Here is a 6000-nt window from a genome sequence, read left to right as displayed (position 1 = left end):
GTCCCTAGTCAGTGCTGGATTACCAGATCATAGACACCTGAGCACAAATGTCTGATGCGCCCCCCTATAGCCTATAGCTTGACTAAAACCTTAACATATTACAGGCTATTCACAGATGCCAGTCATTTACTTCTGTTTATGATAATAATAATTGTATAATCTATCCTCTCACATCATGCACCCACTTGTTGCTTTCTGTCCTGACTGGGAACATCCTCTGCTTTCCATTTCTCCAAACTCCAAGTTGTCATTGTATCTGTCCTCTGCTTTCCATTTCTCCAAACTCATTCTGTCATTGTATCTGTCCTCTGCTTTCCATTTCTCCAAACTTCAAGTTCTTTCATTGTATCTGTCCTCTGCTCTTCATTTCTCCAAACTTCAAGTTATTTCATTGTATCTGTCCTCTGCTTTCAAAGTTCTTTCATTGTATCTGTCCTCTGCTTTCCATTTCTCCAAACTTCAAGTTCTTTCATTGTATCTGTCTTCTGCTTTCAAAGTTCTTTCATTGTATCTGTCCTCTGCTTTCCATTTCTCCAAACTTCAAGTTCTTTCATTGTATCTGTCCTCTGCTTTCCATTTTTCAAAACTCATTCTTTCATTGTATCTGTCCTCTGCTTTCAATTTTTCCAAATTTCAAGTTTTTTCATTGTATCTGTCCTCTGCTTTCAAAATTCTTTCATTGTATCTGTCCTCTGCTTTCCATTTCTCCAAATTTCAAGTTTTTTCATTGTATCTGTCCTCTGCTTTCAAAGTTTTTTCATTGTATCTGTCCTCTGCTTTCTATTTCTCAAAACTCATTCTTTCATTGTATCTGTCCTCTGCTTTCCATTTCTCCAAACTTCAAGTTCTTTCATTGTATCTGTCCTCTGCTTTCCATTTCTCCAAACTTCAAGTTCTTTCATTGTATCTGTCCTCTGCTTTCCATTTCTCCAAACTTCAAGTTCTTTCATTGTATCTGTCCTCTGCTTTCAAAGTTCTTTCATTGTATCTGTCCTCTGCTTTCCATTCCTCTAAACTTCAAGTTCTTTCATTGTATCTGTCCTCTGCTTTCCATTTCTCCAAACTTCAAGTTATTTCATTGTATCTGTCCTCAAAACCCTGTAACTCTAGCACCCCCCTAGTGGTCGAAAGTTGGTAAATTTATTGTGTGTCCTCAAAATAGGGTCCCAAGTCCATATACTAAATTTGGTTACGTGAAAGTATTGCGGAAATATGACCCTACTTCCTGTGATTATAGTGTCACTAGTGTTCAAAGCACAACAAATTGATTGTGTGTCCTTTGGATGTGCTCCTAAGTCCACATACCAAGTTTGGTTTTTATAGGTGAAAGTGTTGTTAATTATAGCACCCCTAGTGTTCAAACGTCACCAAATTTATTGTAGGTCCTCAGGATGTGTCCACTTGTCCACGTACCAAGTTTGGTGTTCATACGAGAAAGTCTTGCTAATTATAGCGCCCCTAGTGGTAAAAGTTCACCAAACGTATTGTGCGTCCTCACCGTGGGGTCCCAAGTACATATACCAAGTTTGGTTTTGATACATGAAAGCGTTGCTGATATATGAGCTTACTTCCTGTATCTCTAGCGCCCCCCTAGTGGTTGAAGGTCACCAAATGTATCGTGTGTCCTCAGGATTGGGTCACAAGTCAATACACCAAGTTTGGTTTCTATATATGAAATTGTTGCTGAGATATGAGCCGACTTCCTGTGATTATAGCGCCCCCATAGTGGTCAAAAGTCATCAAATTTATTGAGCCTCCTCCTAATTGGGTCCTGAGCCCATGTACTGAGTTTGGTTTTGATACATGAAAGCCTTGCCGAGATCTGAGTTCACTTCCTGTTTGGCGGCTTCGCCGCCAAATTCGATTGGTTGTCACGGGTGACTTGTTTAGAATATGGGTCCAAAAAGCAATGCGTTTGTCAGTTATGGTCCGAAGATCGTCTGTGCCAAGTTTCGTGAAAATCGGATGAACTTTGTGACCTGTGAAAACTTTTTAGTGTTTTTGATGAAATCCAATATGGCGGTAGGATTAATTATGCTGACATCACAAATTGCCATCAGTCAGCTTAAGGACCTCCCAAAGTATTAATAGACATCACTAATATACTTTAATTCCAAACACATCACCCGTTACAGGCCAAAACGTAATTTTGCTTATTACAGCGCCACCTATTGGTCAAAAGTCATCTAATTTAGGTCAAAAGTCATCTAATTTTTTAAATTGGGTCCTGAGCCCACGTACTGACTTTGGTTTTGATACGTAAAAGCCTTGCCGAGATCTGAGTTTACATCCTGTTTGGCGGCTTCGCGGCCAAATTTAATTGGTAGTGACAGGTGACCTGTTTTGCATATGGGTCCAAAAAGCAATGCGTTTGTGAGTTCTGGTCCGAAGAACATCTGAACCAAGTTTCGTGAAAATCGGATGAACTTTGTGACCTGTGTAAACTTTTAAGTGTTTTTGATGAAATCCAATATGGTGGTCCAATCAATTATGTTAATGTCAAAAGTTGATATGTGTCAGCCTAAGAACCTCCCAAAGTATGAACAGAGATCACTAATATGTTTTCATTTCAAACACGTCACCCCATAGAGGCCAAAACATAGTTTTGTTAATTATAGCGCCACCTGTAGGTCAAAAGTCATCAAATTTATTGAGCCTCCTCTTAATTGGGTCGTGAGCCCATGTACTGAGTTTGGTTTTGATATGTGAAAGCTGACTGGCGACCAGGTTTAATGGAGGAGTATGGATGTCAAAGGCAATGCATTTATGAGACATGGTCTGAAGATCATCTGTGTCAAGTTTCGTGAAAATCGGATGAACTTTGTGACCTGTGAAAACTTTTAAGTGTTTTTGATGAAATCCAATATGGCGGAGGTCCAATATGGCGGAAAGTAACGTAATAGGAGTCATTGAACTCAGGTCAGTCTAGGGGTTCGAACTGTATATCGATGTTCAAAATTGGACATACGGTTCAAAAGTTAAGTGCATGGATGCAACGCCAACTTTGACCCATTGGTGGCGCTAGACTGCCTGGGGTTCAGACTTGAAAATTTGTGAAATGGAATATGGGAATGTATGGAATGAATGTGCCAAATTTCACAACTTTTTACTGTACGGTTCTATGGGCTGCCAATAAAAAAGATTAAAAAAACTCCTGTTTTTCACGTCAGTTCGCACCCCACCTGGCATGTCTCCGCGGCCCATAGTTTGAGAAACGCTGTTTTACCCTCTCTGTCTCCACTCACGAATAGTTTGTTAATGCGGAGAAAATAAGTTTTTAATGTGCAGTGCAAATGCGGAAGTTAACCAACGTGGGATAGAGAAAACGTTTGAAAAGGCATATGACTTGATATTTTTTCGCGTACCCCCTGAAATTAGTCCACGTACTCCTGGGGGTACGCGTACCCCAGTTTGACAACCGTGGATGTTAAGGATCCATTGAAAGGCATCTGTTGCAGAAGGATGTATTTGCGCAGCAGTCCCACTTCAACTATTGTCTTCGCCTCATCTTCAGTCACTTGAAGGCAAGAAGTCTGAGCCACAGCTGCACCAACTGTCTTCTTGTGGGATATGTAGACATCACGGCCCTCTGATAAAGCAGACCACTCAGGCCCAAGCCTTTCTAGGAGGTGCTCTTTGAATCCTTTCTGGTGCACATATGTTCCATTCCAGTCTGAGCCCAGTTGCTCTAGGCGACAATGATAAAGTTTCCTCAAGCTAGCTTAAAGGTAGATTCATTACTGTACTGTACATATGCTACAAGCTGAGCAATAACTAATGGATCATACTGCATTGGCATTTTCATTGCTTCTGATTTCTTTCTTTCTTCTGCACGAGCATCATTCCTTATTTTTGTGTGGCAGGATGCATGATAACTAACATCTCCAGCTCCTGCATCAACTGCAGTGTTTAGCCTTGCATAAACTGCCCAGTTTTTTTATTCCAGGGCCCATTTGTGGAGATTCTTTGAACAGTTCTCACTCCTAGCCCTGTAAATGGGCTCAGTGGTATCATGTTTTTTCACAGTTAACACACTGCAGTTTTTTACGGTCTAGGCTAGCATTAAAACTTGACCTGTTTTTTTTGGGACTAAAAGTAGTCACTTCACTGTTAGACTCAGTCACTTCACTTTTCGACTCCTCCCTTGGTCTCTTGTTGCTGGCTCGTTGCAAAATATGAGACCGGAATGACATCCATGATGATACTTTTTTCCAAGGTGCGGGCTATCCCTGAACCATCATTTAAACTTTCCAACGTCACTCCGAGATGCAATGGGATATTAGCTTCAGCAAATGCTGTCAAATCATGTTCAAGGCTTTGATATGCTTTAAGATGACGCTCAGTTTTATATGGACATCGCAAATCTTTGTTAGATTTTTGTTGACACAAGCAACACAATACCCAATCTGTTTCTCGTCTTGTAATTAATGGATTTTCATCATTCATGATGAGAGATCTTTAGACTTGACATATGAAGAGGGGGAAACCTGAAATGTAAAAGGATTACCACATCAGAATTGAAATGTCATCTAATATTTAAAGACTTTAAAATTGAATTAATTTAACAATGAAATTGGCTACATATACATTCCAGGGCTACATTTATATGATTAGCAATGACTATCATTGACTATCAATATCAGTTTAAACTGTAGGCCTACCTTGCTTTAATCAACAAACATGAAGCTCTGGTGAAGGCTGTTGAGCAGAATCAAGTCACCCATGTCTGAAATGTGGGTGAAAATGGGTTTATACACCTCTAGATAATCCTTCCAAGGACTTTCAAAATAGCTCTGAGACAAGAGTTCTAAGAACTACTCACATCAAATTAGAAAAAGTAAAAGCTAGTTTCCTATCACTTTAAATCAAGTGTTCTTATGTTACTACCCAGTAATAAATGAATTTATATTATGTAAAACTATGTAAAGCCTACCTTGTTCATACTATAGAGTGATATACTGTATATCACAGAAGTAATTAATATCTATGGTCATGTTTTTTTTTCAATCCATGTACTGTTATCAACCTCAGTAGCCTAATCAAGATCTTTGTAAATCACACCTTGCTTTAGCAAAAAAGTAAGCTAGTCTGACGTCAGCCAGAGTTTTAGAACAGCTTTTATGAGAGGGTTACCCAAACCGAATACTAAAATACATTTAAAAACAAAACTTCCTTAGTTTAATATTGTTACAATCTGCTGATTTTCTTTCAATGGAGGAATGAAGCGGAATTTGCATATATTAGCTAGCTAGCTAGCAAGTTACCAAGAGCTAGCAAGTTCAGTAATCAACATGGCGACTTCAAACTACTCAGAGAAATGATAATATATTGGAAATATAAAAATATGTGAAATCACTGTACACTTACCTCACATATGTTCTTCTTGTCTTAGGAAACTCAGAAGTAGGACCTTGAAACATCCAAGGGTGCCTCAGTGGCTCAGTGGCAGTAATTTGTGCCAAAAATTTAGATTTTTTTACATTTTGCAATGGACTATAACATTCTAGTAAAACCAGCTGAATCTGAAGGCAAAGCTTGGGTACTAGTCGAACACATTATGGGGCATTTCATAGAACCATGAAACAATTTCTGCAATTTATGTGACTTGATTTCAGAAATAGGCAGTTTCTGGTAAAGGCTTTAATTTCAGAGATATGGACCGTTTTTCAAGCAAAAAAGTGACCATGACACTACATTTGACATGAAAATTACCTTAAAATAGGAAGATATTATCAAAATTAGATTCCTTGTATCAAATCAAGTAGAAAAGTGTCATTATACAACAATTTAAGACTAAAGAAAGCTGAGGCATAACCTTTTCTCTTTTCGCTGGGGGCCATTTTGGATTTATGGATAACTGCCACTAGGGGGGCCACCCCAACTTGTATCCATGGATTTTTAAAAACCTTAGGCCTATACCTAACACCCTGCCAAAAATCAAAAACTTGTCCAGAAGTGCCCAATCTTCATGATTTTTCACATATTCCTTCCCAGCTATAC

This window comes from Alosa pseudoharengus, unplaced genomic scaffold (assembly GCF_046254945.1).
Source record: "Alosa pseudoharengus isolate Yale_2024_CS ecotype anadromous, Long Island Sound unplaced genomic scaffold, YU_APseudo_1.1 YU_APseudo_1.1_scf_20, whole genome shotgun sequence".
NCBI lineage: Eukaryota > Metazoa > Chordata > Actinopteri > Clupeiformes > Clupeidae > Alosa > Alosa pseudoharengus.
Note: the sequence above shows the minus strand (reverse complement) of the source record.